The following is a 14,579-nucleotide window of genomic DNA, read 5'->3' on the forward strand; positions in this document are numbered from 1 at the left end:
GTATCATCTAATTTCTTGTGACACAGTTCAAGGGAATTACCTAAGTTTGTCTCTCGAGTCTTCTGGTCTTCCTTCATTTGCCTCATTTCTTCAGTTAACTCTTTCAATTATTCCTAAATGCTGTCTAAAGAGGGGGCGTTCGTGGTAGTCGATGATGTTGATTTCCTCGCACTGTTTTTTGCTTCATGTCTTGTACACTTATCGCAAGTCCACTCTGTGTATCTGTTTACACTGTTCGTACACTTCTTGTGGTACCACATTTTACATGCCACGCACTGTACCTTGGGAGCCCTGCCGAAGTCAACCGCACATTCTTCGCAGGCGCTCATTTCGCTGAGTTGTTTACGTGCTCCTCATTTCTCAAATTACTCGGGTTTATTGGTTAATCAAAATATTGTCACTTTGGTAGTAGTTGTTGAGCGAAGTTTGACTGAGAAGTGGTTGACAGTTTACCAAATTCAGTGCTGTAATAATAGTTTTCTGAGAGTGTGATTCAACACTATACAATAAAACATTCACCAAAGAAACAAGTACACAAGTATTATAATTAAGTGGAAGTACGATGTGAATATACAATTTAAAAAGTAAATTAATATTTGACTACACACAAACAGAGTAACAAAAACTAGATTAAACTACGCAGACACTGTCACACTGACGAATGCGGACGTCGAACTGGTGAATAATACCTTAATGTATAAATCCATCTATCCAGGTTCATATGAGACTCAGCGTGTGTGCCCCGGAAGAGTCCTACGTCTCACGACGACGGAAAGGAAAATTGCCAAGTTCGATGGTGAGCTATCAATATTAATGGGTCTTATGGAAGAAACAAAGTAGAACTGGGCTGAGTCAGCAAAGAGTATACATCTAGATGTGCTAGGAGTAAGTGATGTTCGGGTAAAGGGAGAAAACTAGGAAGAGATATGAGATTATAAAGTGTACTTGACGGGTGCTAGAAAGGGAAGGGCAGAGCCTGGAGTAGGGCTCTTTATCAGGCATACCATTGCACGTAACATAGTTTCAGTTAGGCACGTAGAAGAGAGAATTATGTGGATAGATTTGGCAGTTGGAAGAATTAGGACCAGAATTGTCACCGTATATTCACCATGTGACGGTGCAGATTAGGATGAAGTTGACAAGTTTTATGAAGGATTGAGTGACATCGTGGTCAGGGTCAACAGCAAGGATAGAATAGTGCTAATAGGCGATTTCAATGCGAGAGTTGGGAATAGAACTGAAGGATTCGAAAGGGTGATTGGTAAATGTGGGGAAGAAATGGAAGCTAATGGGAATGGGAAGCGTTTTCTGGACATCTGTACTAGTATGGGATTAGCAGTTACGAATACATTCTTCAAGCATAAGGCTATTCACCGCTAAACATGGGAAGCTAGAGGTACCAGATCCATAATAGAATATATCTTAACCGACTTGGAATTCAGGAAATATGTTAGGAATGCACGATATTTCCGTGGATTTTTCGGTGATACAGACCACTATCTGATCTGTAATGAACTGAGTATCTCTAGGCCTAGGGTAGAGAAAGTGAAATCTGTCTGCAAACGAATAAGGGTAGAAAATCTCCAGGACGAGGAAATTAGACAGAAGTACATGGATATGATTAGTGAGAAATACAGTAAGCAGGTTCAGATTATAGAAAGTGAATGGTTGGCATACAGGGATGCTGTAGTAGAAACAGCAAGGGAATGCCTAGGAACAACTGTGTGTTGAGATGGTAAAAGACGAACATCTTATTGGAATTATGAAGTGAGAGTAGCTTGTAAACGTAAAAAGAAGGCTTATCAGAAATGACTCCAAACAAGGGCCGAGGCAGACAGGGATTTGTACGTAGATGAAAGAAACAGAGCGAAACAAACAGTTGTTGAACCCATAAAGAAGACGTGGGAAGATTTTGGTAAGGCTAGGTCAAGCAGCAGGGAAACCTTTCTGGACAGTAATAAAGAATCTTAGGAAGGGAGAGAAAAAGGAAACGAACAGTGTTTTGAGTAATTCAGGTGAACTCATAATAAATAGCATGGAATCACTGGTGAGGTGGAGGGAATATTTTGAACATCTTCTCAATGTAAGAGGAGATCATCCTGGTGGTGTTGCGAACAGCCAAGCTCATGGGCAGGAGGAAAACGATGTTGGTGAAATTACGCTTGAGGTAGTGGAAAGGATGGTAAATAAACACCATTTTCATAAAGCAGCAGGAATATATGAAATTAGACATGAAATGGTGAAGCAAAGTGGGAAGGCAGGGATGAAATGTCTTCATAGAGTAGTAAAATTAGCATGGAGTAATGGTAAGGTACCTTCAGATTGGACAAAAGCAGTAATTGCAACTAGCTATAAGCAAGGGAACAGGAAGGATTGCAACAACTATCGAGGTATCTCATTGATTACTATACCAGGTAAAGTATTCAATGGCATATTGGAAGGTAGGTTGCGATCAGTCGTTGAGAGGAAGTTGGATGAAAACCAGTGTGGTTTCAGACCACAGAGGGGCTGTCAGGATCAGATTTTCAGTGTGTGTCAGGTAATTGAAAAATGCTACGAGAGGAATAGGCAGTTGTGTTTATGTTTCGTAGATCTAGCGAAAGCATATGACAGGGTACCGAGGAAAAAGATGTTCGCTATACTGGGCGACTATAGAATTAAAGGTAGATTAATCAAATCAATCAAAAGCATTTATGTTGACAATTGAGATTCAGTGAGAATTGGTGGTAGAATGAGTTCTTGGTTGAGGTTACTTACAGGGGTTAGACAAGGCTGCAATATTTCACCTTTGCTGTTCGTAGTTTACATGGATCATCTGCTGAAAGATATAAACTGGCAGGGAGGGATTCAGTTAGGTGGAAATGTAGTAAGCAATCTAGCTTATGCTGACGACTTGGTCTTAATGGCAGATTGTGCCGAAAGCCTGCAGTCAAATATCTTGGAACTTGAAAATAGGTACAATGAGTATGGTATGAAAATTAGCTTCTCGAAGGCTAAATTGATGTCAGTAGGTAAAAAAATCAACAGAATTGAATACCAGATTGGTGATACAAAACTGGAACAGGTCGATAATTTCAAGTATTTAAATTTTGTGTTCTCCCAGGATGGTAATGTAGTAAGTGAGATTGAATCAAGGTGTCGTAAAGCTATTGCAGTGAGCCCGCAGTTACGATCAACCGTATTCTGTAAGAAGGAAGTCAGTTCCCAGACGAAACTATAGTTTCATTGGTCTGTTTTCAGACCAACTTTGTTTTACGGGAGCGAAATCTGGATGGACTCAGGATATCTTATTCATAAGTTAGAAGTAACAGACATGAAAGTAGCAAGAATGATTGCTGGTACAAACAGGTGGTAACAATAGCAGGAGGGTACTCGGAATGAGGAAGTAAAGGCTAATTTACAGTAGGAATGAACTCGATGGATGAAGCTGTACGCATAAACCGGCTTCGGTGGTGGGGTCATGTGAGGCGAATGAAGGAGTATAGGTTACCTAGGAGAATAACGGCTCTCAGGGGCGTATTCTCCTTGAATGCAAGGCATTCACTGCATGCGTTATGATAACACAAAGGACTGTCTGATGTACGATTTTAGGTTGTTTTAATTCAAATATTAACGATTTCAACTCTCAGAAGTTCAAAAGGTCCGCGCAACTGTACTAGTTCCGTTGCTTGACTACGTGTGGTGCTGGTGTAGTCTCGCCGTCTACTCCTCTCTAGGAAGAAAGAGACAGCATGGCGGAGTTAAGAATGCAAGGCATTCAATCTTAAAATTGCATTCGGTGGCAGGCGTAGTTCTGAAACCCTCCGAACGATGTCGCTGCAATTGAAACTTGGTCAGAATTTGTCACCCCATACCCGTGCTACCCTCTACCATCTGTTAGCAACTTGGAGAAAGTTGACATGTTTACAGCGAACGGTACCCACAGATTATCCCCCAGCGAGAACCCAACGTGACGAAACTGACCAATGCCACTGAGGTGACTTTCCTCCAGTGCTTCAGTTGTGGCTAACTAGTGAGTTAATTCATTGTGTGTTTTGCTGATTAGTGAGTTCATTCTGTGTGTGCTGTTCCTGTGCTATTCGTCGTCTTCGGTCTTTTATTATATTTTGCGCTTATTGTGGTATTAACGATGGATGAGTCTAAAACGGATATAATTGTAAATCAGTTTACTGGCCGTTCGTTTGATGAAAAGATTCAAATAGTTCAAGCCGGGAGACCTCTACCTTCCCTCGTATATTTCTTCTTTACCGGGCGAGTTGGCCGTGCGTGTAGAGGCGCGCGGCTGTGAGCTTGCATCCGGGAGATAGTAGGTTCGAATCCCACTATCGGCAGCCCTGAAGGTGGTTTTCCGTGGTTTCCCATTTTCACACCAGGCAAATGCTGGGGCTGTACCTTAATTAAGGCCACGGCCGCTTCCTTCCAGCTCCTAGGCCTTTCCTCCCATCGTCGCCATAAGACATATCTGTGTCGGTGCGACGTAAAGCCCGTAGCAAAAAAATTCTTCTTCTTCTCTTTCTTCTTAATCTGCTTACCCTCCAGGGTTGGCTTTTCCCTCGGCTGTATCGCCTCAAGGGCAGTGTCCTGGAGCTTCACACTCTGCGTTGGGGACAAAACTGGGGAGGATGACCAGTACCTCGCCCAGGCGGCCTCACCTGCTATGCTGAACAGGGGCCTTGCGGGGGATGGGAATATTGGAAGGGATAGACAAGGAAGAGGGAAGGAAGCGGCCGTGGCCTGAAGTTAGGTACCATCCCGGCATTTGCCTGGAGAAGTGGGAAACCACGGAAAACCACTTCCAGAATGGCTGAGGTAGGAATCGAACCCACCTCTACTCAGTTGACCACCCGAGGCTGAGGGAACCCCGTTCCAGCCCTCGTACCACTTTTCAAATTTCGTGGCAGAGCCGGGAATCGAACCCGGACCTCCGGGGGTGGCAGCTAATCATACTAACCACTACACCACAGAGGCGGACTCTCATAAATTTAAAAATAGAAAACAAGAATTGTGTACGCACGTTCAATCCAGGAACTTACAGTAAAACTGTTTGGCTCGAGTTCACTTACATGTAATTAGGGTGAGTAGAATTGAAATTTACTTAATCATCATCATCATCATCATCATCTGTTTACCCTCCAGGTTCGGTTTTTCCCTCGGACTTAGCGAGGGATCCCACCTCTACCGCCTCAAGGGCAGTGTCCTGGAGCTTCAGACTCTTGGTCGGGGAATACAACTGGGGAGTATGACCAGTACCTCGCCCAGGCGGCCTCACCTGCTATGCTGAACAGGGGCCTTGTGGAGGGATGGGAAGATTGGAAGGGATAGGCAAGGAAGAGGGAAGGAAGCGGCCGTGGCCTTAAGATAGGTACCATCCCGGCATTCGCCTGGAGGAGAAGTGGGAAACCACGGAAAACCACTTCCAGGATGGCTGAGGTGGGAATCGAACCCACCTCTACTCAGTTGACCTCCCGAGGCTGAGTGGACCCCGTTCCAACCCTCGTACCACTTTTCAAATTTCGTGGCAGAGCCGGGAATCGAACCCGGACCTCCGGGGGTGGCAGCTAATCACGCTAACCACTACACCACAGAGGCGGAAATTTACTTAATACATTGTGTTAACTGCATGGTTACTAGTTGCATGCCTCAGTGGAGATTCCAGGATACGCCACTGACGGCTCTGTTATGGAGGGTAAGAGAAGTAGAGGTAGACCAAGACGACGATGTTTAGACTCAGTTTCTGACGATTTAAGGATAAGAGGTATAGAACTAAATGAGGCCACGACACTAGTTGTAAATCGAGGATTGTGGCGACGTTTAGTAAATTCGCAGAGGCTTGCAGACTGAACGCTGAAAGGCATAGCAGTCCATAATGATAATGATAATGATAATGATAATGTATGTATGAATGTCAATTGCTGATAATTTCCCGAGTTAATAACAAAATTATGTAGAACGAAGTTTGTCTCATCTTCTGGTGTTATGTGGGAGGGTAGGAGGTTTAAAATATGATGGAGTGTTCGAAATGTGGTTGTGGAGGGTAATAGATTTACCAGGAAGTAAGTACAAGGCTTTTGAGAGATTGTGTCTACTGAACATGCAGAGGAAGGAACCTGCCGTACGTACTGGCACGCGTATGAAGGCTACAAGGATGCATAGGTTATAGCTGTTTAGGGGCATGTAATATATTAAGGGAAGGGAGAGAGGTGTGGGAGAGGGATATGGGGTTAACAAGAGTTTCTCAGAAGGGAGAGTAGGGACTTTAAGAATTATACAGTAAAGTGAGTTTGGGTGACAATGTTGGTTGCTTTTGTGGGCATGGGTGTGTGTGGAGTGGTGCTCTGTTGAGTTTGATGGTTACAAGAGACGGAGGGGGCTGTGATTTTAGTTGCAGTCATGAGTTAAGCTGCCGTCTGGCGTAATGTACTTTAATAGCCTTCTTGGGGGAGGGGCAGCCAGGGTACGAAGCTGTGTGATTGCCGTGACAATGTGCAAACTTCTCCCGCTCCCGTGGTACCGCACATACAGAGTGGCGATGATGATCTTTTGCATCGGGTGGTGTTCTGACACTCTGAGGCTGAATTGCGCAGCTGAACTAAGTTATAGCACATCATGACCGAGGAATGTTCGGTATGAGGTTTTCTTGGGATGGTTCGGGTTCGAAACTTGGCGGGAGTAGTGGATTGCATTTGGGTGGCGTGTGATTTTGTGGGATTACTGGCTAAGGTTTTGGTTCGAGTGACCTGCTGTTTGGTTCTGGGTGGCGAAATTTTGATACGTTTAGTTTGGGTTTGAGCTTGACAGGTAGGAGGGGATGATGTTTGGTTGACTGAGTCAGTTGTGCGGGGTAGGAGTGAGATATTGGTGCTGTCTGTGGTGAGCACACATAGTGGCAGTGTTTCTCCTCCTTCTTCTTTCAGTTCTTCGTCCGAGACGAATTGGTGACCACGGGGCGGGGGTACGTATCCGTGTATTTACAAAACGTGCTTTGTGTGTAAATTGCTTAGAATTTACGAAAATTACAATAACAAGAAAATGAACTTTCACATTTTCCGTCATGTCTTTCTGTCTATCTGTCTGTCTGTATGTATGTACGCGCACCACGAGAAAATGCCTGAAGAAAATTTAATGAAAATCTGTTTCTAAAATCAGGAAATGAGGCACTATAACCTAGGCTATGAAAAATTTTATTCACGCTGAGTGAAATGGTAGTTCACAGGCACGCCTAAACAGTAATTCTCAATTAGAAGTCCTATCGAAAAATATTACATAACTGAAGTTATACATAATTTCATTTCCGATAATGTAAGCCCTCTAGATTTTTACCGTACCGACAATGATAACAGAGATATTCATGGAATTCGATTTCTTGCTAAAAACAAATCAACGCCGAATCGCGAGAAAATGAGTGAACATTATTTAATAAAATCAGTAGAAAAAGACAGGGAATGAGGCACTAAAGTCTAGGCTTTAAATAATTTTATTCGTGCTAGATGGACTGGTAGTTTAGGTGAAGGCACCTAAAATGTAATTGTTGAATACCTATGTAACTGGTCCTATCCAAAAGTACTACATAACAAATGTTATCGAGATTAAAATATCAGATCGTTGTCTTATACAGTTTTGTCGTACCGACTATGGCTTTTGTTGCTTAGTCCTTATAAACGCAGAGCATTGTTAACATGGAAATATTGTTCATTTGTGTTCATCGGTGATGGTTTGTGCTATGGTTTTCCTAAGGTGTAAAACAGCGTTGTCATCTATATAAATAAAATTGTAGGGGGTCCGCTGTCTGTAATTTCTTTTGTTTTGCCAACTTTTTTGATATTTATCCGTTTTAGGTCAACTCAAGAACGAATCGGTGGTTTTTACTTTTCGTGTCTGTTTGTCTGTTTGTCTGTCTGTTTGTCTGTTCCACCATCACGTCGAAACGGCTGGATAGATCTCAACCAAACTTCATATTTAGAGTATACTCATCCCGGGGAAGGTTTTGATATGCATATCATTTTAAAATCATTGAATACACGGGGGGTTTATAGGAAAACGAGAATGGTTTTTCCACCATCGCGTCGAAACGGCTGGATAGATCTCGACCAAACTTCATATTTAGAGTATACTCATCCCGGGGAAGGTTTCGATATGCATATCATTTTAAAATCTTTGAATACACGGGGGGTTTTCTCTTATACTATTGATTTTCTGTAAACTTAGTTTACCGCACGTGAAACGTCTCTTCATTATAAACAACTTTCGTTATGTTCATAACTTACCTTACTCTTCACATGACGGAGAAATTTACAATTTTCCGCTGGTATCATGCTCTGCATTGAGTGACCGACAGACCGACAACGAACCTACAGGTTACCATGGCAACGTCTCTGACTGCATGCCAGCAGGAAAGTAACGTATTGCCATTTTCCTCATCATGCTTTTAAATTCGTGGTTGTTCCTTGGGTAGAAGGCCCGAGAGGTGTCAATCGGCCCATCTGCGGGATGTTGGCGCAATATCGTTGGATATTATAACCGTCCTCGAATACATTAACACCATTAGTCATCTTATTATCTGTTTACCTAAGAATAACTGGACCTAAGTTTCTCCTCTGTTAGAGCTTTATTATATCCATAACTCACACTAGCATAATTTATTGAGGCGCATTTGATTTTCCAATACATTAACTTGGCATTTACATATTTGTCGTTATCCGGCTGTCCTCAGTTATAATCCATTTTCTATTACTTTCAACTTTCTTAACTGTATTATTTTCTTCCTTAATTACGCAGTATGTACGCGAGTGCTACACACTACTGGATGTATTTCCACCAAGACTCATATTTAGAATACACCTGTCCTTGATAGGTTTTAGGGCAAATATTGTTTCTAAATCCCTGAACTGACTGGGGGTTTATACAAAACCGAAACAGTGATTTTGCACTTCCACAAAATATACACAACCAACGTTAATTTAACTCTACCTGCCTTGGTAGAAATTAATTTCTAAACCTTTTTTCTCATGTGCATCATTTCGATACGAGGATTAATAAGGGAGATATCACTAACGGACCGTTTTTCTGTACAAGTCCCATCGGACTTGACTCACGAGAGGGTGCGTGTAAAGCGTATTCCTTACAACATGAAAACTACTGAAGACATTCGAACCAAAATTTATATTTAGCATCCACCTGTCCAAAGGTAGGTTAAACGTAAATAACATTTCATGTTCCGGAATGGACTGGCGGTTTATAGGGAACCGAAATGGTGATTTTACTCTTCCACAATATATACAGAACAAGACCAACCTGACTGGAAATCGACCAAACGTGATGGAATTCCACCTCTAAACCTTTTTTTCATGTGCATTTTATCGTCAGGAGGATTAATAAAGGAGATATCATGAATGGTCAGTTTTGCAGGTTAAGTCCATCGGACTTAGCCCAAAAGGTGTTTTACATGGAGCAGATTCCTTATCTATACAAATCAAATCGTAACGACTGTGTGCCTCTACACTGACTATTTTGGCGAAATTTTCGTACAGCTTTCCGTTTAAGGGGTAATAATGATCATCTGCATAATTTTTGGTTTAGATTCCTGAAAGTCCTCATGTTTACCCGCCTCGCCCATAATCCAGGTTGCGGCATAATCTGCCAGAAGAAAAAGAAGATAATTGAAATTTGACAAAATTATACGTTTTAGTCTGTAACGAACGGAAAACATCCAAGATCATTAAATTTTTCACTTTTTATCCTCAAAGAATATTGAAATATGCAGGCAATTTTAATTATGGTGCAGACCTTCGGAAATTCCTATCACATAACAGATTGCACAATCTCCGTTCAATTTGGAATGATCTACAACCTTGGTCTTATGACTTTTTGCCGTATCTGTATCGCTTTTACGTTTGATTTTTCTCTATTAATCGATGTTAAGTCAATTTGGAATTTTCACGTGCATAATTCATACTTTCGATTACTTATATGAAATACAGAATCATCAAACGCTTCACGAAAATTGGCCCACCCAGTAGGCATATGTGAGCCAAATGCTATGTATGTAGCTGTCACATAATTCTCGGAAAAGTAATGTAATGTGAATTAATCTTTCAGAAACGTTACCATGTTCCACGTTTCTAAGTCAATCTGACCCAAGAATAGATGACATGTCATAGGACCAGCCATTTAGGCCACTAAATCCGGCGTGTCTTATGGTATAATCCTTTGTCGATATGACGTACGTTTAGGAGCAGTTAATCTGTAAATGAAGATCTTCAATATTGTAAACACGCATATACTTTCGTATGTCCATCTATATATATTCACTGATGTCGATTTGTAGATATTGAAATCAGTACTCCTCACACCGACTTTGACTGGCAGTATGAAAGGGTTCCTTCTCCAACTCCTGTGTAACTGTCATTAGTAAGGAAGGTCTACAATTGTAATGAATAGTTCACTTCTCGATTTGACTTGCAGAAGGCAAGTGAGCATGCAGTTTTGTTTACAACTCCCCTACCCGATTGTGTTTGGCAGTAGGCAAGGGTGCCCGCCATTATAAAGAAATGTCCTCATCTAAAATGTGACTGGCATTAGGCATAGTGGCCTGCCATTTTGATGGAAACTCACCAACTTGGTGTGACTGGCAGTAAGCTGGCTGGAAGTAGGAAAATGGGCCTGGCATTATAATGATAACTGCACAACTCAATTTCGAGTGATAGTAGGGTAATTGCCTGCCATAATAATAAAAACTGTAATCTGTCTGGATGTAGGAAAGGGGGGGGCTGCCATTTTAACGAAAACTCCCCAAATCGATACTGTCCGCGTAGTAGGCAATGGGGCCTGCAATTATAATGTAAACTTCCCAACTCGATTGTGAATGGCAGTAGGCAAGTGAGCCTGCCGTTATATCACAAATCCATAACAAACACTTTACATTGGAAACAACGTACGGGGACCTCCCCATGCTCTTTCTCGGATAACGCTAAGAGACATGCAATTTAAAAACAATCTTATTTACCGCATGCACACTATTTACTTCGATATTCTAATACAATGTAGAATACCGTAGCGAAGCACGGGTACATTCGCTAGTCCGTACGTATTGACAAGGAATATTGTGAAGAGGATTATAAAGAATTGGAAACGTCGTAAAGAATCGATTGCCTAAGGAATAAGATAAGAGAGAGAGTCATGAAAGATGGCATTAATCCCTTCACATCAGGTGACGTAATATCACAGAGTCGGAAGGAAAGCAAATGTGATGTCCTACAATATCAAAAGCTCATAAAACAGCTTAACAGTTACATTATATTGACCATAGCTTGTTGTGAAGTGATTTGCCTCTCCTGCTGCCATTCATCTCTGATGGATGGGATTACTGCTGCACCCCGAGTAAAACAGAGTTCTTGAATAATGGCGTGAAATTGCTACGTAGTTGAATAACGTTGCATACGCTATATATTTGTCCGGTGAACGACGATTATTACAGCTAGTTAACGCAGATAATTTTTCTTTTATGTATCCAATTTTAAGACCACTTCACCTTCACGGATATTTTGGTCTAATTTGAAATTGGGTTACATCTAATGCCGAATAACGTTTTCCTTCTTATTTTGGGCAAATGTTAATTATGGCAGTTCCGTTGTAACGACATAATACCTCCAATAAGAAAATACTAATATTAACGCACTTAGGTAACAATTTTCCTTAATCCATGTTAATATTCTGTTATTTTATGTATCTGTCATCGATCAGACCACACGTACTGACATATAGATTTGCTCTAAGCCATAATAAAAATTAGATATCGTTGCAGATTCCACCTCATATTTTCACTATGGAGTGGTATAACTCAATGGTGCTACTTTAGGAAGAACAACCTCCTCTGAGCTACGTGACATCGGAGTTAAATTAATTCAGTACGAAGAATGGACTACAAAAAGAGCGTTTAGAACACGATGTTCACTCTGGCATCATATCAGAACACTGGCATTGGAATTTTACTCCTTTAATCTTCAGTGCCTCTATCCGTGTTGAAATTATTATACTAACCTTACTTTGGCATTCCTAATATACAACTGAGAGCCTTACACAATTATTTTCTTCATGTACACTTTAATATTCGGTGCTGATGGAAATGAGATCCATTCTCTAAATTTGACACTGACAACAGCAGCAGTAGAAACTACAGAAATATTATCCGCTTTGAACTTTACAAATGGAAATTATCCCATCCTTACTCCAACCTAAGATCTTCATTAACGAAGTGCAAAATAGGAAGATTCAGTACTTTGCTGAATAAAAGCTGATACCCCTTGTACCCACGTTGTGCGTTAAATTGCTGAACTTTGGTTTCCAATTTCCGCTCTTTAAATTTTTGTTTCAATATTTGTATGGTTGCCTAGAATAACTTTGTAAGTCCCTATTTGACGAAAGCGAGTTTTTTTTGCAGAAAAATATTGAAGCAGATATCTTTCAGCATGTGGTGCTATCTACTTGTCAATATGCCCACTACTTCGAGAGCTATGGTGTTTTCATTTAGCTCTCGAGCTGAACTACGTAGTAACGCAAAAATATCTTGGCATACAACAATGAGTTGAGTGTGTCACGTAGTGTTATAAACAACGTAAAAGCTGTGCGAGTTGGCCGTACGATTAGGGGCGCACAACTGTGAGCTTGCATCCGGCAGATAGTGGGTTCGAATCCCACTGTCGGCAGCCCTGAAGATGGTTTTCCGTTGTTTCCCATTTTCACTCCTGGCAAATGCTGGGGCTGTACCTTAATTAAGGCCACGGCTGCTTCCTTTCCACTCCTAGGCCTTTCCTATCCCATCGTCACCTATCTGTATCTGTGCGACGTAAAGCAAATTGCAAGAAAATGAAATAATGTAAAAAAAGAGAAAACGTAAGATAAATAACACAAAATGGAAAGAAAAAGCACGCAAGGCACTGAAGAATCAGGGGAAAGGATATATTTTGAAGAAAGGTGTTGTTAAACCAGCTGTGAAACATCCTGAACCGGTGAGTAGAATAAGGTTGGAGGTCAGTGCACAGACGGAACGGTACAACAACATATAGGCTATCTTGTAATCTAAAAGGAGAATGTATATGTTTTATTAAATTGCCCAGTTCGTGAATATTATTTGATTCATAAAGCGATTCCGACGAAATTTAACATACCTGCCAGATTTTCATACTTAACCTCCAACAGAAACTTTATATCAAAGTAACGTTCTCCCTAACTTTTATTATTTCATTACAGGATGGAGTATGTAAGTGCTAGTATGAGTGTGGAAAATTAAGTGCAGATATGAGAGAAGTCATATTTGAGTCGTTCAGGAAACTGAATGGGAATGAAAAAAATCATTCTAATCACAATGTAACCTATAGAGGTAACGGTACCAAAGCAGAGACGAACACCTGAAGCAGTATCAAGACGACAGTGCTCAATACACTACACTATAAGATCTCCGTTAACGTGTGAAACGTCAGAAAACGTGATATGATACTACAGGAACAACTGCTCGGACGATACAGTGTTTAGCGGCCAAAGTTAAGCGGGGTGCCAGTGATCTGTACGATTTACGAGGCAAATATTGTAATAGGCCGCTTGCCATCCATAATGAAGTAAAAGGAAAGGTTAGTGAGCACTTCCGAAGCTTCCTAAAGCAAAGAAGCTATTTTAGCTGGAACATTTCATCCAAAGAATGTCTTGCGGCTAATTTGAATCTGACTGTAATGAATCAGATGTTTAAAAGTAAGTACCCTGAAGTCAAGGATTCTGATTGTCTGTACCGCCAAATTTTTCACGACGAGTTCACCTTGCGCTTTGGGACGCCTCGGACCAATAAGTGTGCTACCTGCGATAAATAACTTATTAAACTCTGTGCTGCTAAAACTCAGGGAGAATACGGTAGGATATGTCTTGAAAGCGAAACGCGTTTTAGGAAGCAAGAATAAGCAAAAGACAAGTTACGAGAAGCAAAGATAAATTCCCATGTTAATGTAGTGTGTCTTGATTTACAGCAAGTTTTGTTCTCCCCCGCCCTGACACACTCGAATGTCTTCTACCGAAGGCAACTTTCAACATATGACTGTGTCATCCATAATGTTGGTAATAATGGTTCTATGCATGTCTGGGATGAGACTGTAGCTAAACTTAGAGATAATGAAATTGCATTTGTCATCCTCCACTTTATTACTGAAACGTTATTCCCCTGACTCCTGGCCAGGAGCGCCGTCTCTTTGTTTGGTCTGATAGGTGCATAGGCCAGAAAACAAACTGAAAAATGATTAATCTACCACCCACTCATAGATTCACAATATTTCAGTCAGACAGATCAAAAGTTCGTCGTTAGTGGCCACAGCTTCCTGCCCGTGATAGGGATTTCGCACATGTGGTGAAAAGGAAAGAAAAGCCACAGAACAAGTTTACCTCCCCTTTCGTTGGGTAGAGGTTATTGCTAACGCAAGGCCAAGCAAACAGTTTGAAGTCGTTCATATGAAACAAGAATACGTTAAAGAGTTAGGGACAGTAGAACAGAATCTATGTAAGGATCCAAACCTCAAGATAACAGCAGCTGCTTGGTTTCCGCT

The sequence above is a fragment of the Anabrus simplex genome, chromosome 2 (assembly GCF_040414725.1).
Source record: "Anabrus simplex isolate iqAnaSimp1 chromosome 2, ASM4041472v1, whole genome shotgun sequence".
NCBI lineage: Eukaryota > Metazoa > Arthropoda > Insecta > Orthoptera > Tettigoniidae > Anabrus > Anabrus simplex.